At 36.5% G+C, this 23872-nt stretch overlaps 1 pseudogene; it reads left to right on the forward strand.

The window, feature by feature from the left end:
- The first annotated feature begins 22502 nt into the window (after positions 1–22502).
- Positions 22503–23433, forward strand: LOC122710019 (annotated as a pseudogene).
- The last annotated feature ends 439 nt before the right edge of the window (positions 23434–23872 follow it).

The following is a 23872-nucleotide window of genomic DNA, read 5'->3' on the forward strand; positions in this document are numbered from 1 at the left end:
TGTTTGGGACCCTCTGTGATTCCTTCACCTAACCCTTTTATAGATTTGGTAAGTTTTCAGCCATAATTTCTTTTTATACATTTTCAATCACCTTCTCTCTCTGTTCTCCTTCTGGAACATATTATGCCTAGGTTGGCACTCTTTATATCTTATCATAGATCTTGTATATATATATAGGTATATATATATAGGACAATGCTGCTGCTGCTATGTTTCTTCAGTTGTGTCCACTTCTTTGTGACCGTGTGGGCTGTAGCCCTCCAGGCTTCTCTATCCATGGAATTCTCCAGGCAAGAATATTGGAGTGGGTTGCCATTCCCTTCCCTAGGGTATCCTCCCGACCCAGGGATCAAACCTGGGTCTCCTGCATTGCAGGCAGATTCTTTACCATCTGAGTTACCTGGGAAGCCCATACATAGGACAGTAACATGTATTACTATGTTTTAATATTCTAGACAGAATATTAAAAAGCAGAGACATTACCTTTCTGACAAAGGTCTGTATAATCAAAGCTATGGTTTTTCCAGTAGTCATGTATAGATGTGAGAGCTGGACCATAAAGAAAGCTGAGTGAGTGGGTGAGTGAAGTCGCTCAGTCGTGTCCAACTCTTTGTGACCCCATGGAGTGTAGCCTACCAGGCTCCTCAGTCTATGGAATTTTCCAGGCAAGAGTACTGGAATGGGTTTCCATTTCCTTCTCCAGAAAGAAAGCTGAGCACTGAAGAATTGATGCTTTTGAACTGTGGTGTTGGAGAAGACTATTGAGAGTCACTTGGACTGCAAGGAGATCCAACCAGTCCATCCTAAAGGAAATCAGTCCTAAATATTCATTGGAAGGACTGATGCTGAGTCTGAAACTCCAATACTTTGGCCACCTGATGGGAAGAACTGACTCATTTGAAAAGACCCTGATGTTGTGAAAGATTGACGATAAGAGGAGAAGGGGACGACAGAAGATGAGATGGTTCGATGGCGTCACTGACTCGATGGACATGAGTTTGAGCAAGCTCTGGGAGTTGGTGATGGACAGGGAAGCCTGGCATGCTGCAGTCTGTGGAGTTTCAGAGAGTTGGACACAACTGAGTGACTGAACTGACTGAAGGAGAGAGAAAAGAGAATGATTCATGGTGCCATGATGTTGATATTATTCCAGTTTTGGATTCTTTATTGCCTCTATTTGGGCTTCCCTGATAGCTCAGTTGGATCACCTCTATTCTTTTGTTAAACCCATTCCATGAATTTTAAATTTCTGATATTATAGTAATACTTTCCAGTTATAGACTTCCATTTGGTTCTTTCTGTAGTTATTTCTCCACTGAGATTTGGTAGTTTTTCCTTCTTTGTGAATATTTTTTCCTTTACTTTATCTAAATAGTTATACTAGTTGTTTATCATCCTTTCTTATAATGTCAACATTTAGGCTATCTCAGAGTTTTGGTTCCTACTGACTGCCTATTATCTTGAGAGTGTGTCATCTGTTCCAGCTTCTTTATGTGATAAGTAATTTTGGATTGTTTCCTGGACAATGTGATATTTGGAGACTGAATTACAATAAATTCCTATGTGCTGGTTTTGTGATGAACCTGGTTTGAATCAAACTGTAAATGTGGTCTTTTTGTTAACTGTTCAGTACATTTTTCATCTTTATCTGAGTTGTGCATACACAGCATAGGAGTCAACCAGAGAACCTGGTTAAGATTTTAACATAGAACATGATGCTTTTTCTGTAACTCTCCTTTCTGGAATTCTCTCCTTAAGTTACAGTGGCTGTGTTTTCCCAGAACACAGCTGGCTTGTCCAGAGAAAGTGCTGGTTTAATATCAGAGTTTTTCCCATTCCATACAATGCCTAGTTCAGCCAATAGCCTGAAATGTGAAACTCACATAAAAACATTACTTCTCTGAGTAATTTTTTTTATACTTTGTACAAAGTTTATAGTTGTCATCTCTGAGAATCTTGAGTTTTATAGGAACTCTTTCAGTCACAGTGAAAACAATAGAAAAATTAGAAGCTCCTGCCACATATTTTATGACTAAGAAGGTTTATACCTCTTCCTTTCTGAGATTTCCCTCTTCCTAATTCATTAACTAATCACACTTATGTCATTTCCTAGTATACATCAAAAACAAAGTAATGCTGATATTTGGAATGGAGAATATGCTACAATGAATAAGGAATTTTAAATTCTCCTGAGGCCATTTTGAGCATACCGTAAGGGTTAAACTATTAAGAGTAACTGAATAGTGAAATTTGAATGTATTATTGTCTTACTAAGGGTTAAATGAGGCATTATTTGAAAGCATCTGGCTCATAGGAGGGCCTCATTACATTTTGTATTTCTCTTTTTTTTTCTGTCTGGCTTGTCAGTCTCTTTCCAACTCAAGTCTCCCCATCATCTATTCCTTCCTTGATCAGGTAAAATGAAGGCTGAACTCCCGAGTTTACTTCCTTTGGCCAACTCCTCCTCTTTAGTCACTTCCTACTAGTGCTTCGTCTGATTTGCACTTGACTCAGATGGAACCACTCAGGAATTCATGATTAACTACCTTATTGTCCCAAACTCAGAGAACATTAGATGATTGGTATGTACATAAAATATACTAGGTAAAAAAGATAACAGTAAGCTCATTTATACTGTCTGAAAGTTCCTTTTAATTAAGTAATAACAGTGAAAAGTGCAGCATATGATTGTCTCTCACTGCCTTATTCAGGTACAGATGCCCATGGATCATTGCTTAACTTCTTTACTTTCAAAAACCAGAGAGCAAACAAGGAAGGCAGCAGGTGGAAGAGGCAGTATAATTTAACTAATTTATAAGACATCTTTGTGGTGTGCTAGGTGTCCTGTATACACCATCTTTTTTAAAAAAATATTTATTTTTAAGTTGAAGGATAACTACTTTACAGAATTTTGTTGCTTTCTGTCAAAGCTCAACATGAATCAGCCATAGGTATACATACATCCCCTACCTTTTGAACCTCCCTCCCATCTCCTTCCCCATCCCACCCCTCTAGGCTGATACACCATCTTTTAAATTTTGTCTCGTTAATTAATAATGATAGATAGTGTTAATATAAGTGCTGACTCGGGGTTGATTTCTTCTTTAATTTATTCAACACTGTGGATGTGCCTTGTATGGACTAGGGATTCATTATAGATATAACATTTTCCCTACTCTTAAGGATTATCACCAGATAATGTTGTAAGATAGATGAGAAAACTTAGGCTCGAATAAAGATCACACAGGTTGTATATGGTGGCCAAGACTTGAGCCCATTGTATACCTGTATTCCCTACGTTACTTTTAGAATATATTTGAGGAATAAGCTAAATATGAGCAAGTATTTCAGGAAGACAAGAAGAATTGTGAGAAATTCTTGAAAAAAAAAAAAAGGGTTGTCTATTAGTCTTACTTCCATTTCTCTGAAGAAGTATTACAGTTTTGATTCTTAATTTTTATTTTGAATCGGAGAAATCTTTCCATTTGTGCTGCAAACTGAATTTCTTTCATGGCAAAACAAAACAACAAAAAATCTTTATCTTCCATAGACTTTTGACAACATACTTATCACCAGCATATATGTGGAGTTAACTTAAAATTTGTTCTTAAAAGTAAAACCTGAGTTTATAGTGCAGAATTAGAGTGGAAATATAAAATAAGAAGGTCAATGGGATCTTAAGAAACACCACCATGTATTATAACTCATTAGTCAATCAAAGGGAGAATTTTTTAACTTCTTCAGCATATTCTACTCAGTTGTTTATCTTCCATTGTTTTACCCTACATATAAAGATTATGTTCTATTTTACAAAAATATTTGGAATTGTGGTTTGGGGGATTAAAATATAAATTTTTCTTATTGTGCAATATTTTAGATACTTGGATTTATATTTATACTGTTTTTTCATTTTAACTATTTCAATGGTTAATGATGACCTACTATTTTTTTTTCATTTATTTTTATTAGTTGGAGGCTAATTACTTTACAATATTGTAGTGGTTTTTGCCATACATTGACATGAATCAGCCACGGATTTACATGTGTTCCCCATCCCAATCCCCCCTCCCGCTTCCCTCCCCATCCCATCCCTCTGGGTCTTCCCAATGTACCAGCCCTGAGCACTTGTCTCATGCATCCAACCTGGGCTGGTGGTCTGTTTCACCCTTGATAGTATACTTGTTTCAATGCTATTCTCTCAGAACATCCCACCCTCACCTTCTCCCAGAGTCCCAAAGTCTGTTCTGTACATTTGTGTCTCTTTTTCTGTTTTGCATATAGGGTTATCGTTACCATCTTTTTAAATTCCATATATATGTGTTAGTATACTGTATTGGTCTTTATCTTTCTGGCTTACTTCACTCTGTATAATGGGCTCCAGTTTCATCCATCTCATTAGAACTGATTCAAATGAATTCCTTTTAAAGGCTGAGTAATATTCCATTGTGTATATGTACCACAGCTTCCTTATTCATTCATTTGCTGATGGGCATCTAGGTTGCTTCCATGTCCTGGCTATTATAAACAGTGCTGCGATGAACATTGGGGTGCATGTGTCTCTTTCAGATCTGGTTTACTCAGTGTGTATGCCCATGAGTGGTATTGCTGGGTCATATGGCAGTTCTATTTCCAGTTTTTTAAGGAATCTCCACACTGTTCTCCATAGTGGCTGTACTAGTTTGCATTCCCACCAACAGTGTAAGAAGGTTCCCTTTTCTCCACACCCTCTCCAGCATTTATTGCTTGTAGACTTTTGGATAGCAGCCATCCTGACTGGCATGTAATGGTATCTCATTGTGGTTTTGATTTGCATTTCTCTGATAATGAGTGATGTTGAGCATCTTATTAAACTTAAAAGCTTTTTCACAACAAAGGAAACTATAAGCAAGGTAAAAAGACAGCCCTCAGAATGGGAGAAAATAATAGCAAACAAAGCAACAGACAAAGGATTAATCCCAAAAATATACAAGCAGCTCCTGCAGCTTAATTCCAGAAAAATAAATGACCCAATCAAAAAATGGGCCAAAGAACTAAACAGACATTTCTCCAAAGAAGACATACAGATGGCTAACAAACACATGAAATGATGGCCTGCTATTTTTAATTAACTTAGCACTGGACTTTTTACAGAGAACTGTGGATGATAGTATGCCATTGGGGAGATTTCAGAAGCTAATAAGTGGTTATAGCATAAAAGAAAAATTGCTGGAGTAAGTAAGGGTCAGGGTAGCATAGAGGGAGGGAGTAACTAACTTGACGGAATCTTGGAAGGCTTTACAGGGGATGTAAGGTTTGACCTGTGTCTTCTGTTGTTGCTAAGATTTCACCAGAGAAGGAGAAATGTCACAATGCAGAGGAAATTGTGTGTATTATTGTTGTTACATGGGAAAAAACATGAAATAATTGGGTAACCACACTGAGTGCAGCACAGTATGTGATAAGAAAAGGGGGCAACATTGGCAGGAAACCAGAGTTGAAATGTGTGGTTCAAATGTACGCTGGGGCAGATGAGGTCTCTAGATTAAAAAAAAAATAAGCAAACATATATAAAAAATATTTCAGATAAAAGGTACTGGAAATATTTGTGTTGGATTTTCTGGGAAAGATAATTTTAAATATATTTTTTGTTTTGTCCTCCTAAGTTTACTGACATTTCTTAGATTACTTAACCCTACTTAAAAAAATTATTTATTTTTTATTGAAAGATAGTTGCTTTACAGAATTTTGCTGTTTTCTGTCAGACCTCAACATGAAACAGCCATAGGAATACATATATGCCTTCCCTTTTGAACCTCCCTCCCCTCTCCCTTGCCATCCCACCCCTCCAGTCTGACACAGAGCCCCTGTTTGAGTTTCCTGAGCAATACGGCAAATTCCTGTTGGCTGTCTATTTTACATATGGTAATGTAAGTTTCCATGTTACTCTTTCCATACATCTCACCTTCTCCTCCCTCTCCCCATGTCCATAAGTCTATTCTCTATGTCTGTTTCTTTACTGCTGCCCTATAAATAAATTCTTCAGTAACATTTTTCTAGATTCCATATTTATCTTTCTCTTTCTGACTCACTTCACTCTGTATAATAGGTTCTAGGTTCATCCACTTCATCAGATCTGTCTCAAGTGAGTTCCTTTTTATGGCTGAGTAATATTCCATTGTGTATATGCACCACAACTTCTTTATCCATTCACCTGTCAGTGGGCATCTAGTTTGCTTCAACGTTCTAGCTATTGTAAATAGTGCTGCAGTGAACAATGGGATACATGTGTCTCTTTCAATTGATTTCCTCAGGGTATATGCCTCGGAGTGGGTTTGCTGGGTCATATGGTGGTTTTATTATTAGTTTTTAAAGGAATCTCTACACCGACTTCTATAGTGGCTGTATCAATTTACATTCCCACCAACAGTGCAAGACCGTTCCCTTTTCTCCACACCCTCTCCAGCATTTATTGTTTGTAGACTTTTTGATGATGGCCATTCTGATCCATGTGAGGCGATAACCTTATTGTAGTTTTGATTTGCATTTCTCTAATAATGAGCAATGTTGAGCATCTTATCATGTGTTTGTTAGCCATCTGTTGGTCTTCTTTGGAGAAATGTCTCTTTAGGTATTTTTTCCACTTTTTGATGGGGTTGTTTGTTTTTCTGGTATTGAGTTGTATGAGCTGCTTGTATATTTTGGAAATTAATCCTTTGTCAGTTGTTTCATTAGCTATTATTTTCTCCCATTGTGAGGGTTGTCTTTTCACTTTCCTTATGGTTTCCTTTGCTGTGCAAAAGCTTTTAAGTTTAATCAGGTCCCACTTGTTTACTTTTGTTTTTATTCCCATTACTCTAATAGGGGGTTTCCCTCATAACTCAGTTGGTAAATCATCTGCCTGAAATGCAGGAGACCTGGCTTCGATTCCTAGGTTGGGAAGATTCCCTGGAGAATGAAGTGGCAAACCACTCCAGTATTCTTGCCTGGAGAATCCCATGGACATAAGAGCCTGGCAGGCCACAGTCCCTGGGATCACTAGAGTTGGACACAACTTAGTGACTAAACCACCACCACTCTAGGAGGTGGATCATAGAGGATCTTGCTTTGATTTATGTCATCGAGTGTTCTGCCTATGTTTTCCTCTAAGAGTTTTATAGCTCCTGGTCTTACACCTAGGTCTTTAATCCATTTTGAGTTTATCTTGTGTATGGTGTTTGGAAGTGTTCTAATTTCATTCTTTTACACGTAGCTGTCCAGTTTTCCCAGCATCATTTATTGAAGAGGCTGTCTTTGCCCCATTGCATATTCTTGCCTCCTTTGTAAAAAATAAGGTACCCAAAGGTGCATGGGTTTATTTCTGGGCTTTCTATCTTGTTCCTGTGTCTATATTTCTCTTTCTGTGCCAATACCATACTGTCTTGATGACTGCAGCTTTGTAGTATAATTTTAAGTCAGGAAGGTTGATTCCTCTAGCTCCATTTTTCTTTCTCAACACTTCTTTGGCTATTCGGGGTCTTTTCGGTTTCCATATGAATTGTGAAATTTTTTGGTCTAATTCTGTGAAAAATGCTATTGTTAATTTGATAGTGATTGCATTGAATCTGTAGATTGCATTTGGTAGTATAGTCATTTTCAAAATATTGATTCTTCCTGCCCAGAAACATGGAATATCTTTCCATCTGTTTATGTCATCTTTGATTTCTTTCATTAGTGTCTTGTAATTTTCTGTGTACAGTTCTTTTGTCTCCTTAGGTAAGTTTATTCCTAGATATTTAATTCTTTATGTTGCAGTGGTGAATGGGATTGATTCCTTGATTTCTCTTTCTGATTTTTCATTGTTAGTATATAGAAATGCAAGTGATTTCTGTGTATTGATTTTGTATCCTGCAACTTTGCTAAATTCACTTATGAGCTCTAGTAATTTTTTGATACTATCTTTATGGTTTTCTATGTACAGTATCATGTCATATGCAAACAGTGAGAGCTTTACTTCTTCTCTTCTCATCTGGATTCCTTTTATTTCTTTTTCTCCTCTAACTGCTGTAGCTAGGACTTCCAGAACTATGTTGAATAATAGTGGTGAAAGTGGACACCCTTGTCTTGTTCCTGATCTTAGGGGGAATGCTTTCAGTTTTTCACCATTAAGAATAATATTTGCTGTGTACTTATCATATATGGCCTTTACTATGTTGAGGTATGTTACTTCTATGCCCATTTTTGAAGAGTTCTAATCATAAATGGGTGCTGAATTTTGTCAAAGACTTTCTCTGCATCTATTGAAATTATCATATGGTTTTTATCTTTCAATTTGTTAATATGGTATATCACATTGATTGATTTGCATATATTGATGAATCCTTGCATCCCTGGAATAAACCCAACTTGATCATGGTGTATGAGCTTTTAGACGTGTTGCTGAATTCTGCTAAAATTTTGTTGATGATCTTTTCATCTATGTTCATCAGTGATATTGGCTTATAGTTTTCTTTTTTTTTTGTTTTGTCCTTGTCTTGTTTTGGTATCAGGGTGATGGTGACTTGTAGAATGAATTTGGAAGTGTTCCTTCCTCTACAATTTTTTGAAAGAGTTTAGAAGGATAGCCATTAGCTCTTCTCTAAATGTTTGATTGAATTCTCCTGTGAAGCCATCTGGTCCTGGGCTTTTGTATTTTGGGAGATTTTTGATCACAGCTTTGATTTCAGTGCTTGTAATTGGGTTGTTCATAATTTATATTTCTTCCTGGTTCAGTATTGGAAGATGGAACTTTTCTAAGAATCTGCCCATTTCTTCCAGGTTATCCATTTTATTGCCATATAGTTCTTCATAATAGTCTCTTATAATCCTTTTTATTTCTACTTTGCCTGTTGTAACCTCTTTTCAATTTCTAGTTTTGTTGGTTTGATTCTTCTCTTTTTTTCTTAATGAGTCTGTCTAAAGCTTTGTCAATTTTGTTTATCTTCTCAAAGTACCAAACTTTATTTTATTCTTTAATAAATTTAATTAATTAATTAAAATTATTTTATTAATCTTTACTATTATTTCTTTCATTTATTTCCACTCAGATCTTTATGATTTCTTCCCTTCTACTAATTTTGGAGGTTTTTTGTTCTTGTTTTTCCAGTTGTTTTAGGTGGAAAGTTAGGCTGTCTGTTTGATGTTTTTCTTGTTTCTTGAGGTAGGATTGTATTGCTATAAACTTCCCTCTTAAAACTGCTTTCACTGTATCCCATAGGTTTTGAGTTGTTGTGTTTTCATTGTCATTGGTCTCTAGAAATTTTTTTATTTCCCTTTTGATTTCTTCAGAAACATGTTGGTTATTTAGAAACGAGCTGTTTAGTCTCCATGTTTCTGTTTCTTACAATTTTTTTTCTTGTAATGGATATCTAGTCTCATAGCATTGTGGTCGGAGAAGATGCTTGGCATGATTTCAATTTTCTTAATTTTACTGAGGTTTTATTTGTGACCCAAGATGTGGTCTATCCTGGAGAATGTTTCATGTGCACTTGAGTGAAGGTGTATTCTTCTGCATTTGGATGCAATGTCCTGAAGATATCAATGAGATTCATCTGATCTAATATATCATTTAAGACTTGTGTTTCCTTATTCATTTTCTGTTTTGATGAAATGTCCATTGGTGTGAATGGGGTATTAAAGTCTCCAACTATTATTGTGTCACTGTCAATTTCTCCTTATATATATGTTAGTGTTTGTGTTATGTGTTGAGGTGCTCCTATGTTGGGTGCATAGATATTTACAATTGTTATGTCTTCCTCCTTGATTGATCCCTTGATCATCATGTAGTGTCCTTCCTTATCTCTTGTAATCTTCTTTATTTTAAGGTCTATTTTGTCTGATTTGAGGATTGCTACTCCAGCTTTCTTTTGCTTCCCATTTTCATGGAATATATTTTTCCATTCTCTCAGTTTCGATCTATATGTGTCTTGAGGTCCGATGTGGGTTTCTTGTAGATAGCATATATTTGAATCTTGCTTTTGTATCCATTAAGCCAGTCTGTGTCTTTTGGCTGGAGCACTTAATCTATTTACATTTAAAGTAATTATTGTTATATATGTTCCTATTGCCATTTTCTTAATCATTTGGGGTTGATTTTGTAGATCCTCTTTCTTCTGTTGTAGTTCTTGACAATATAAGTCCCTTTAAATTTATTGTAAAACTGGTTTGGTGGTATTGAATTCTCAACTTTTGCTTGTCTGAAAAGCTTTTTATTTCTCCATGAATTTTGAATGGGATCCTTGCCAGGCACAGTAATCTTGGTTGTAGATTTTCCCCTTTCAGTACTTTAAATATATCCTGCCATTCCCATCTGGCCTGAAGAGTCTCTGCTGAAAGATCAGCTGTTAAGCATATGGGGTTTCCCTTGTGTGTTACTGTTGCTTCTCCCTTGCTGCTTTTAATATTCTTTCTTTGTGTTTAGTCTTTGTTAGTTTGATTAGTATGTGTCTTGGCGTGTTTCTCCTTGGGTTTATCCTGTATGGGACCCTTTGTCCTTCTTGGACTTGATTGACTATTTCCTTTCCCATGTTGGGGACATTTTCAACTATAATATCTTCAAAAATTTTCTCATACTCTTTCCTTTTCTCTTCTTCTTCTGGGACCCCTATTATTTGAATGTTGGTGCATCTGATACTGTCTCAGAGGTGTCTGAGACTGTCCTCAGTTCTTTTCATTCTTTTTACTTTATTCTCCTCTTCAGAAGTTATTTCCACCATTTTATCTTCCTGCTCACTGATTCATTCTTCTGCTTCAGATATTCTGCTATTGATTCCTTCTAGAGTATTTTTAATTTCAGTAATAGTGTTGTTTGTCTATGTATGTTTATTCTTTAATTCTAGGTCTTTGTTAATTGATTCTTGCCTTTTCTCGATTTTATTTTCAAGGTTTTTATTTTTATCATCTTTACTATCATTATTCTGAATTCTTTTTCTGGTAGTTTGCCTATTTCTTCTCCATTTATTTGGACTTCTGTGTTTCTAGTTTGTTCCTTCATTTGTGCAGTATTTCTCTGCCTTTCAGTATTTTTTTGTTTTGTTTTGTTTTAAGTTATTGTGTTTGAGGTCTCCTTTCCCAGGCTTCAAGGAAAGTTGAATTCTTTCCTTGAAGCAGGTTGAATTCTTTCTTCCTTTTGGTTTCTGCCCTCTAAGTTTGGTCCAGTGGTTTGTGTAAACTTCTTATAGGGTGAGATTTGTGTTGAGTTTTTGTTTGTTTGCTTTTCTTCTGATGAGCAAGGCTGAGTGAGGTGGTAATCCTGTCTGCTGATGATTGGGTTTGTATTTTTGTTTTGTTTGTTGTTTAGTTGAGGCATCCTGCCCAGGGTGCTATTGGTGGTTGGGTGATGCCAGGTCTTGTATTCAAGTGGTTTCCTTTGTGTGAGTTCTCACTATTTGCTACCCCCTAGGGTTAGTTCTCTGGTAGTCTAGGGTCTTGGAGTTAGTGCTCCCATTATAAAGGCTTAGGGCTTGATCTCTGGTCAGGAACGAAGATTCCACAAGTGGTTTGTTATGGCATTAAGTGAGATTAAACAAATATCCCCAAAATGAGAAATCAAAGATGAACCCCAGGCAAATGGCAGTTACAAAATCAGGCAAATAATAATTAAAATAATGGAATATACACATATATATGTACACCCATGAGCAAAGTCAAAAGAGTCCAACAAAAATAAAGTACAGTAGATTGACCTGGCAAACAAAGGAAATCAAAAATTATAATTAGCAGTTAAGAACAAAACTAACTTAAGCACAAACTGGAAAACAAAACTAAAGCAAGATACCAAGGGGGGAATAAAGCAATGAAAACAAAATTAACAAATATGTTGAGAGGAAAGAAAAGAAAGAAAGGATATATATGCAAAGTTAAACAGAGGTAGAAAAAGAAGAATTATATATGTTAAAGATTAACTGCAAGGGGAAAAGAACAGTAGGAAATACGAACAAAGGAATAAATGTAGAAAAAAATAATAATAGGTTTTAAAAATTAAAAATTGAAATTTAAAAAAAGAGAAAAAAAAAAAGAGGAAAACTCCATAGAACTGCAAATACCCAATGTAGAGCACAGGTTTGTGACAACAATAAAAAATGTGACTGAGAGAAAAAAAAAGCTCAAAAGCTTAACTGGATTTCTTAGTGCCTATAAAGTCGACAAGTACAACAGAGGATGGAAATAAGGGAAGTAAAGGAAAAAAAAAAATCCGAAAGAATCTACTGAACAAGTCAAAAAGTAAGAATAATAAGTGTTTTTCTTGAGGCACTGCTGTCAGAGTCCTTTCCCTCGCCGGGGGTCACAGTCCACCTCACCTCCCTAGGATGCCCTCCAACATTGTGCTGATCTTTGGACCTGCTGTGGGGGCAGCTCAGATTCTAATCTGGTCCTACTCCTCTGTGTTCCTGCCTCCAGTGTCCACAACTATCAGAAACAGTGCGTTTTCTTTTGTGAGAGCTCTCAATGGCCTTTTATATATTCCATAGACACAGAGTCTGCTTAGTTGATCATTTGGATTTAATCTGCAGTTTATACAGCTGGTGGAAAGGTTTTGGGTCTTCTTCCTTAGCCACACTGCCCTTGGGTTTCAATAGTGGTTTTATTTCCACCTCTACATGTGAGTCGTACACTGGGGTTTGCTCCTGAGGCTGCCCTGGAGGACTTGGGTTTGCCCCTGTGAGGGCCAGGTGTGGAGGCGGTGCAGCTGCTTGGGTCACGGGGATTCTGGCAGCAGCAGGTACTCAGGGGAGTTGGCGGCTAGGGCAGCAAGAAATATAGTGCTCTAGAAGGGTATGGCAACCAGTATTGGCCAATATGCTCCAGTATTCTTGCCTGGAGAACCCTTCTCTCTGACAGAGAAGCCTGGAAGCCCTCAGTCTACAGGGTCGTAAAGAGTTGGACATGACAGAAGCGACCCTGCGTGCATAGACACAAGACTATTTTTGCCTGTGGCAGCTCTGTCCCAGTGAGAGTTGAGCATGAAGGTGGCGCAGCTGCTTGGCTTGCAGGGACCCTGGAGGTGCCAAGTTTACAGGGACATGGACTGCCTATGCCACAGAAGTTATGGCCCTATCAGAATATTTTTTCAAGCTTCTTGTAGTTGGTGATCAGAAGGCCTCTTTAGCCAGTCTTTCTCTGAACCCAACTTTTTAAAAAAAAATTTTTAATTGGAGGATAATTGCTTTCCAATGCTGTATTGATTTTTACCGTGCGTGCATGCATCCCAAATCTCTTCAGTCATGTCCAACTCTTTGTGACCCCATGGACTGTAAGCCACCAGGCTCCTCTGTCCATGGGATTCCCCAGGCAAGAATACTGGAGTGGGTTGCCATACCCTCCTCCAGGGGATCTTCCCCACCCAGGGATCAAATCCAAGCTCTCTTAAGTCTCCTGCATTGGAAGGCAGGTTCTTTACCACTGTGTCACGTGGGAAGCCTCAGCCATAGTATACATGTTTCCTTTCCCTCTTAAACCTTCCTTTCATCCCCCACCCCATCCGACCCCTCTAGGTTGTCACAGAGCACTGGGTAGGACTCCCTGTGTTATGCAACAGCTTCCCACTAGCTATCTGTTTTACATATGGTAATATAATGTGTATGTTTCAATGCTACTCTCTCAATTCATCCACCCTCTCATTCCCCAGCTGTGTCTACAACTCTCTTCTCTTTGTTTCTGTCTCTATTCCTGCCCTACAAATAGCTTCATCAGTACCATTTTTCTAGATTTCATATATATGTGTTAATATATAATATTTGTTTTTCTCTTTCTGATTTAACTTCACTGTGTATAACAAGCTCTAGTTTAATCCACTTCACTAGAATTGACTCAAATGCATTCTTTTTTATGGCCGAGTAGTTTTCTATTGTATATATGTATTCTGCAACTTTTTTATCCATTCATATGTTAATCAACATCTATGTTCTTTCCATGTCCTGGCTATTGTAAATAGTGATGCAATGAACCCTGGTGTACATTTGTCTTTTTGAATGATCATTTTCTCAGGATACATGCCCAGCAGCTGGGATTGCTGGGTCATATGCTAGTTTTGGGACTTCCCTGGTGGCTCAGACGGTAAAGCGTCTGGCTACAATGTGGGAGATCCAGGTTTGATCCCTGGGTTGGGAAGATCTTCTGGAGAAGGAAATGGCAACCCACTCCAGTACTCTTGCCTGGAAAATCCCATGGATGGAGGAGCCTGGTAAGCTACAGTCCATGGGGTTGCAAAAATTCGGACATGACTGAGCAACTTCACTTTCTTTCTTTTCCATGGTAGTTTTATTCCTAGTTTTTTAAGGACTCTCCATATTGTTCTCCACAGTGGCTGTATCAATTTACATTCCCACCAACAGTGCAAGAAGGTTCCCTTTCTCCACATTCTCTCCAGCATTTATTGTTTGTAGATTTTTTGATGATGGCCATTCTGACTGGTGTGAGGTGATAACCTCATTGTAGTTTTGATTTGCATTTTTCTAATAATGAGTGATGTTCAGCATTTTTTTCATGCATTTATTGGCCATTGGTTTCTCTTCTTTGGAGAAGTGTCTGTTTAGGTCTTCTGTCCACTTTTTGATTGGGTTGTTTTTTTTTTTCCTGATACTGAGCTGTATGTGCTGCTTGTATATTTTGGAGATTAATCCTTTGTCAGTTGCTTTATTTGCAATTATTTCCTCCTGTTTTGAGGGTTGCCTTTTCATCTTGTTTATAGTTTCCTTTGCTGTGCAAAAGCTTTTATGTTTAATTAGGTCCCATTTGTTTATTTTTGTTTTTATTTCCACTCTAGGAGGTGGGTCGAAGAGGATCTTGCTGAAATTTATGTCAAAGAGTGTTATGTGTTTTCCTCTAAGAGTTTTATAGTTTCTGGCCTTACATTTAGGTCTTTAATCCCGTTTGAGGTTTTTCATATGTATGGTGTTAGAAAGTGTTCTAATTTCATTCTTTTACACATAGCTGTTCTGTTTTCCCAGCACCACTTATTGAAGAGGTTATCTTTCCTCCATTGTATATTCTTGCCTCCTTTGTCAAAGATAAGATACCCATAGGTGCATGGGTTTATCTCTGGGCTTTCTATCTTGTTTTGTTGATCTATATTTCTGTTTCGTTCCAGTACTATATTGTTTTGATTAGTCTTACAATTTTATGAGATCACAGATGTTTTCAGAATAATTAGACTTGTGATCATGACATTTCTAACTGAAATTCTATGATTCTACATATGACTTTCTTTTGTTCTGCTCCTATTAGAACTCTTGACTCAAAATACATAAGCGTGTTTTGTTCATAAACTCAAATATGTCAGTTTCTTATCATTTTCTCCATAACCAGGGTTTACTCACTATTTTTCTCATAGGACCTCCTTGTTCTTAGGCTACAGATGATAGGAGTGATTATGGGGGTGACTACCCATAGAACAGGGTAATCAGTTTGTTCAAAATCATTCTTTGGACTTCAGCTTCATATCCATGAAGAGGATTGTTTCATAAAACACAATCACCACTTCTCAGTGCAGCATAGATGATGAAAATATAGGCAACAAATGAGCTGTAATGGAGTAAATGAAAATATTACATTGCCCAACATTATTATACTCATTAAAATATTTATGCAGACTGCTTTATTAAAGGCACTATTTCACAAAAAATGATTAATTATATTTTTTCCACAAAAGAACACTCATAATGTGAGTACATTTTGTGCCAATCCATTGAGAAAGTTTAATCCCCAGATAGCTGCCATCTAAACACTAAGTGTCTTATTTACAATGATGAATTATCTCAGAAATTTGTTTATGGCCATGTAGAAATCTCATGCCATCACTGACAGGAACACACACTCTGTGGACTGCATTACATAAAGAGATAGGCATTTTTAAAGTTATGAATGAGATAGGTTTTTTTAATAATAGGAAGGGGGACAAGAGATGATGTGTGCCAGATATCCAAGAAGGAGAGATTACCAAAAAAGAAGTCCATGGTGTTTATGGCATGTGGAGGAAGACTTCTTAGAGGGTGAAGATGACTAAGGTACTGTTTTCAGGGTTTATCAGGCACATCACTAAAGACATGACAAAAATGAACTTTTGTCAGTTCCTTGGTACTCAGGAAGGTCTTTCAGAATGAATTCAATTTCAGTTGTCCGGATGATCTTTGCATTTTCTTTTTCTTTCTTGAAATGATCCAGAAAAAGAAATAGCACATAAGTTAAACGAGTTGTCCTATGTTACATAAAGTAAGACGTAATTGGGGTGGAAGATGTAAAAACTATGTGAGCACTATGTGGAGTATTGGTAATATCAGTGAGATCAGCTCATGGGATTTCTCTTCTAGAGCATAAAACAGCTGAGCAACATCGGTAGCTTATTAAAAATACAGGCTGCTATATTCCATTTCCTGGGACTGTGATACATAAAATCTGAAGCAGGGAAGAATGACTTGCATTTTTAATAAATATCTGTTATTAGATAGGTTAAAAAATAGAAACTAAAATTTATCTGTCAAAGAATGTAGAAGAATAATTTCATTTGCTTGTAACATTGTCCTGATGTTACTTATTTGGGTGCTTCACTTAAGTAATGTTGGACATAGGATTTTGAGGACCCCTTGTGACTTGGGGTGAAGAAAGGAAGAAATAGTTGAAGAGCTCTGTTCTTGGAGAGAAGCTTAATCATATGGTGACAGACCAGGACCTAATATGACGTTCAGAAACCAATTCCTTGTAATCAGGTCAATAAACTTTAGAAACAATGATGTTGGATACCCAGTTTTAACTACTTCCCTGTTCAGTTGCTGTTTTCCCCCCATTATCTTCAGACTTTTAGTCAAAATTTGTTTTACCTATGTTAGTGGTTTGTGGTAAACAAACTGTGTTCACTATTTGGATGAAACAGTTCAAGGAAAGGTGAGTTCTACCTGCAGAAGTAAAAATAAATAAATAAAAAACAGCTCAGGGCACTTGGGATATATATGTATTCACCATTACCTCCTAATTGTGTAAATTAGATAGATAGTGACTATATGTCAGTTAATTTGGGTATATCTCTTTGGGTAAATTCTTTGGAGATGCTTATATAATGGAATGGGATTGAGTTAGAAGTTAGGTTGTGGAGTTACAATAGAAAACTGAATAGCGTGATGGCTTATAGGTTTCAATTACATGATTTCAAACTTCTGAATTTGTTGTGAATTTTAAAATGCCACTCATATTCACATAGCACATGTAAATTCTGAGTTTCAGAGTCAGATGAAATAGTTATTTTCTACAATAAAACCCTTTTCTCTTTACTCACTAATTGATTAACAAATTACAATTAAATAATATATATAAAATTCTGACAACAGTGTGTAGAAATTTGTCTTTTTATTATTATTTTTAATAACCAAGAGTTAATGTAGCTAAATGAGGTCTTTCTGCAATATTGTGAATAAGACAGTAGGATGAACAAAGGTGTGGATAAAAACATTAAAATATGTTTGGATTAAGGATTCCAGCCATATATCATAAGATTGAGAATGAGATAAGACATATTCTCAGTACTTCTGATTGGTTATTTAAAATACAGTAATGGATTTAATATTATTAAGTCTTTAGGGCATTATTCTTGAAGTTTTCAAAAGTTTTAAACATTTTCCCCCTGAGCAATTTAAACTTATAGCTTAGAAAATTTCATGAATCCCTGGAAGCAAGAAATATTTAAATTGCCTTCCTGAGTCTGGAGAAGATTCTTTAGAGAAATTCCTTGGTCTTCACAATGGGGCAGTGTTTCTACTTGGGTTTGAAGGGCAGATGAAATCTTCCATATTCTTAAATATTAGCTTCCCTCTTACTTTTGTACTAGCAGAATCAAAATATACTCCCTTTGTAAACAATCTTATTTGGCTCTAATATATAGGATCTTTTAAAACAATTTAGAATAATGCCTTTGCTATTAATGTTTTCCAGAGAAGTCCTGTGATATTATGGCTCCTCAGTGGTAATACCTTCAGAAATTTATCAACCTTGTGGAAAATTTTGTACAATATGCTACAAATACAAGACCAGTGCAAAGCAATCTGCTATGTGTTGCAACCTAGGAGGCAAGCTGAACTTCCATTTAAGGTAATAACTGAGAACGTACACTAAAAACATATTTCTAAGGGGATATTAAATTGAGTCAAACTAAGCCATGTGTTTTGGAGATAGAATATATTTTTATCATGAATCATCTATAAATAATAGGAATTAAAGTAATTCTAAGATGATATTTTCTTTGGTATACTGAAGAGAAAAATGAAAAGTAGAACCAAAACAGTAATTTGAAATCTGAAGTAATTTGAAAATCCTCAAAAGCTGTATATTTAGGTCAAGAATCCATCATTTAATCAGAATATAGTTTCCTGGTCTTTGGTTTGGTGTAAGTGAGTACATGTCTACTGGTGTAATTTCTTACTGGTCCAGTGAGGTTGCTGTGAAATAGGCAGCAGATTTGCAGTCTTATCTAGAACATAAATTAGGCTGGTGTCACCAGAGTTCTGATTCTATATCAGTTTACCTCATGGCACCAATTCAGTTTTCTTTGGTTTGGTTTGCAAACATTTTTTACAGTGCTGATCATGAACAGACAGCCATTCCCTACCCTGCAGCCTCTCTATTTTGAAAACGTTGTTACTTGTTCTTGAATACATTTTCTGATTTGTGTGAAAATGAAATGGAACAACAAGTCCTTGGCTAACAAAATAATTTTGACTTTCATAGATATTATGTATGCATGAGTATTTTTGGAATTGTTTTGAGAAATTTTAATTTTTTTTGTTGTTGTTGCAGGTGATGTGTTCCTGTGAAAACTTTAGACCCTTGAGATCAAACCCATGAGACCATAATATTTGTGATACACACTCATTTAACATTTAACAGAATGAGTTGAAATAGCCTTTAAAAAAATCAACCTGTAAATTCCTTGTTTTCAATGGTGTTGGCTTTTGCTACAGTGGTATACACTCTTCACCACCAAGTGAGGAAAGTTTGATATAACATGCATCAATATTATATCATGTGTGATGAAAATTATACATGGTTAGTTGGGGAAGAAGAGAACATATACCTGAATGGATCTGATTGATAAAAATTTAGTGGTACCTTTGTAGGTATGTGAAACTGGGGACAGAAATGAAAGAATTTGAAAAAAAGAACAATTGAAGATGAAGGAAACCAAAATAGTGTTTACCATATGCCAGATGTGTTTATGCATTTAAACTTTATCTCTCTAAAGAACACCACAATGAGGCTGTTAAAAACTCCATGGTAACATTCAGCAGGGCAATATAATACTCAAAATTGAATATTCCAAAATATATTTACAATTCATATTGTTCTTTATCTGTGTTAGCCACCTGGAAATAGTTGCTCTGAAAATCCTTCAGCCACAAATCATCTTAGTCAATTTTGCACGATAAAATTTAGGGGATTGAAGAAATCAATAAATTATGTGTTAAAGAAAAAAAATCCCCATGTGTAGGTGAGAATATTGAGATATAAAAGTTGTTTGTTCAAAGTCACATATCTAGTAACTGGTCCTGTTAACAGAAAGGATATGGATGAAGGATCCTAGTTGTGTGGTCACTGCTGGCCAGAGACAGGCTTAATCCATAGGGAAATCACGTATAGTGTGTGTTCATATGTTCTTTGCAAAGACAGAGGCCTATTATCCATCCAGTCCACATACAAGATCTTTTTCTTTTGAGCACTGTGCCAGATTAATAAGAAAGTCTGTGCTGAAGATCAACTTTAAATATTGAAGCACACATCAGCCAGAAAGGAAAGATGCTTGTTCCATGTGCTGAGGTAAATGGGAGCAAGATGTTAGCCATCTCTTTCTGTAATCTCAGATTTACAAAATTTGTTAATGGGTCTCAGCTAGGCCAATAAAGCAGAATAAAGATATTTACTTTAAAAAGAAGTAACTAGTTGGTAGGGAAAATGAGTTGAAGACATGAGTCCTGAATACAGGATAAAACTTTTGGCTATATATTCCAGACATTTACCTCAGACAAATCCTAACCAAACATCTCTCAGTTTTAAAAAGGGCAAGTTGGATTCTGGCTTCGACATTTAGAAAGAAAGAGAGGAGTTAGTTGGGAAATATTTAATTATCTTAGCATTGGAATCAGAAATCATTACAGAGAAAGATAAAATATAAAATGTCTTGGAGTACTGAAAGTAAAGAAAGAAGAAAGTGAAGTCGCTCAGTCGTGTCCGATTCTTTGCGACCCCATGGACTGTAGCCTACCAGGCTCCTCCCTCCATGGGATTCTTCAGGCAAGTGTACTGGAGTGGATTGCCATTTCCTTCTCCAGGGCATCTTCCCAACTCAGGGATTGAACCGGGGTCTCCCGCATTCCAGGCAGACGCTTTAACCTCTGAGCCACTCTGACAAAGATCTAAGATAAGGATGAAGAAATGAGTGGGACTCAATCTGCATGAGAAAAGGAAAAGAGTTCATTGGTTTGCTTCTGAAAGTGGACAGAAGAGTGGTGAATTGAGACAGAAAGGAGAGATGGGACATGAAGGGCCAGAGCCAGAGCACTGAAAAGAAAAGAAAACAGTGCTGGGTGGGGAAAGCCCAACAGAGAAGCCCTAAGTGGAAGTGAAGTATATACTGACCAAAGTGGGTGTTAGAGACCAGGCATGCCTAACTTTTGCCTTTCTGGAAATATTAAGTAAAGTGTTTTATTTTCACACATGGATTGGGGGTTGAAATTTTAATAGGTTGTGAAAAATGTGATAAATTTAAAAAATTTGACTCGCTGTGGGCCAGCACAGGAGCGCATTCAGGCAATTATGCTTCTGGAAAGTGGGGTGTCCTTGAAATCATAAATGCATTACTGTGATTCTCTGAAATATTGGTGAGACCATGAAATTGGGATTATGGAGGGAGAATTTCAAACAAGTTAATCTAGATCTTTCATATCTGTACTAGATAGGAATTATCTTCTTTGTGTATATTAGGAAAGCAAGTTTCAAAAAGTTCAAGTGATGATTTGCCTAATTTTATGTACCAGTAAGAATCATGGTTTGATTTAGAGCCCAGATTTCACACTCTGAGGATAGCGTTCTAATGCTCTACAGAGGTTGACTGGAACCTCTTCTTTTAGTAAATGTGGTCTTCATCCTCTTTCCTTTCAGATTCTACATCAAATAAGGTTTAAAAGCTAATTCAACTACATTCTTTAATGTCACATGTAAGAAAGCAGATGTAAACGAATTGAGAAATCTTCAGGTTTTTATTTTGGCTTAGAGATATATGATAAAATTTATGCATTTTACAGGTATCAGAAGTTAGCATAGTCAAGGAAGCATTGTGTTATTAAAAATCTTTAGTGCAAGTTATCATCTTGCTGGACTGTGGGGAACAAGCTCTTGAAGCTCACAGTGCAAGGTGGGAAGAATAGAAACATGCACATCTGAGTATAGTCCATTGTGATATACTTCAATAACATGTGCAAAGAATGAAACTGCAGTTAAGATTTCTGCACATGGTTTTGATGATTGAGCAATGTTATTAAGAGTAATATTATGAAAGACAAGATTGCAGATGGGAAACAAAGACAGTCCAAGGAGGTAAAATATATATTTAAGACATAGAAATGTTAAATTCATGATGAATATAGGAATGACAAGTCTATTGCTATTTCAGAGCAGAAAGTGTGCATGGAAATAGAGTAATGGGAGATGAGGATAGAGATGTAGATAAAAGAGAACACGAGGCCTATGTATGTGAAGGCTCATCTGAGCCTGCTCTTTAGAAAGTGATTTTTAAACATATGTCTCAATATGTGATTGGTTGTTAGATATGTTGTAAGAAATTTTATTTGAATAATAAAATACTACAACTTGGAAAGTGATTTTGTTTCTAAGAAAAGAAGGGGTTCAATATTATTTTCATATTCAAATTGCCTTCTTGAGGAGAGAAACTGGGTGACATTATAGTTGGACATGACTGAAGCGACTTAGCACGCACACATGCATAGTCATTGGACTCCAGCCAATCTTCTCAGTCTTACTACTAATGTTCCTTGTGTCAGTGTGTCTGTCTATTCATAAGATAATTTTCAGCTTTATGAAGGGCAAGCAAACTCTCTCTCATTATAACTTTGTAAAAAATTGCTCCTCACTTGGCACATCTCCCCTGGTCCTTGACCTGATTAAGTTCAGTGCTACTTTTGATTGATAATCTGCCCCCAACATAGAGATAGGGTTCTTATTCTATTTGCCTGTTGCCCTGGGGCATGCATATTGTGGTTTTGACTGTGCCCTGTATTTGATTATGAACTGCCTGAAAGAAGGACTTGTGTTAGCTCTAGATTCTCAGTGTATTTAGTAAATGTGGCATGAATGAGTGAATAATTAATGTGATATTGCTAGTAATATTGAAGGGCAACACTCTTTTTAAAGTTCTCCTAACAAAAGTCCCTTTAAAGTTGCTAGAATGTAAAATTTAAACATAGGCCATGTATACTTTTATTCACTACTACAGATGGACAAGGAGGATTAAAATGGGCAAGACAAACTCAACAGTCATTTCTAATTTTTTTCTTTCTGGGATTTACTCAGTATACCTAAGTTGAAATCACCATATTTGTACTGTGCTTGCTGATGTACTTGATCACCTTACTGGGTAATAGTATTCTGATTTCTTTTAGTGTTCTGGATTATCACCTACACACATCCATGTACTTCCTCAGCAACCTGTCATGTCTGGATATCTGGTAAACTTGTGTCCTGACTCCAATGCTGGCAAACTTTGTTTCAGGGAAAAACACCATCTCATTCTCAGGGTGTGCTGCCCAGATGTACTTCTCTTTGGCCATGGGCCCCACTGAGTGTGTGTTCTTATCCGTGATGGCATATGACCAATATGTGGCCATCTGCAACCCTCTGAGATAACTCATCATCATGAATAAGAAGGTTTATGTACAGATTGCAGCTGGCTACTGGGTGACAGGCTCCTTCACTGCCCTGTATCTGTGTTGCAACTGTCTTTGAGTGGAAGTGGATGTCATTTCACTTGTGAGATTCTGGCTGTCCCGAATTCAGAGTCCTGAAATTGGCTTGTGTAGACACTTCCAAGTTTCAGTTAATCATGTTGGTGATCAATGTACTTCTTTCTCGTGCTGATTCTGCTCATTTTTATTTCTTGCATGTCCGTCCTCTCCAGCATCCTAAGAATCAGCAAAGTGAATGATCGAAGCAAAGCCTTTTCAAATGTGCAGCCCACCTAAGTGTAGTGGATTTGTTCTATGGGACAGCTCTCTCCATGTAGATTCACAGGAAATAGATAAATTTATGGCCCTACTCTGTGTGGTTTTAACCCCCGGGTTGAATCCAATCATCTATAGTGTAAGCAACAAAGAGATGAAAATAGCTGTGAAAAAGATGCTGATTAAAAACCCCTTTTGTACTTTCTTAGTCCCCAGTGGCAAATAACATTGATAAGCACATGTGAAAACACATAAATCTAAGGAATGTTTAGTGGTCAAGGTACATCAGAGCATTGGAATTGGGGAATACACTCATTTCAAATATGACTTGTGGTTTTCTAAATCTGTTTCTTGAACTATAATTGAAGTTGTTAGATAATATAAAAATATATATCTCAAACTCTTACATAGATCCTAATGATGAGAAATTTTATTTCAGGGAGTTAGAATATAAAATTAACTAATGTCAGTATAGCCAATTATTGAGCATTCAGTATTATAAATATGTAATATATAAGCATAGTAACTAGCAGATTTTTGAGCTAATTAATGATTAACATTTTTCTGAATAGTGACATTTGATGATAGCAATCATATATTCTATAAATGTGTGGTTGTGTTTTACATATTTGGGTATGTTTTTGTATCCAGATAGATGTGTGGGA

Source organism: Cervus elaphus, chromosome 16, assembly GCF_910594005.1.
Source record: "Cervus elaphus chromosome 16, mCerEla1.1, whole genome shotgun sequence".
Classification (NCBI taxonomy): domain Eukaryota; kingdom Metazoa; phylum Chordata; class Mammalia; order Artiodactyla; family Cervidae; genus Cervus; species Cervus elaphus.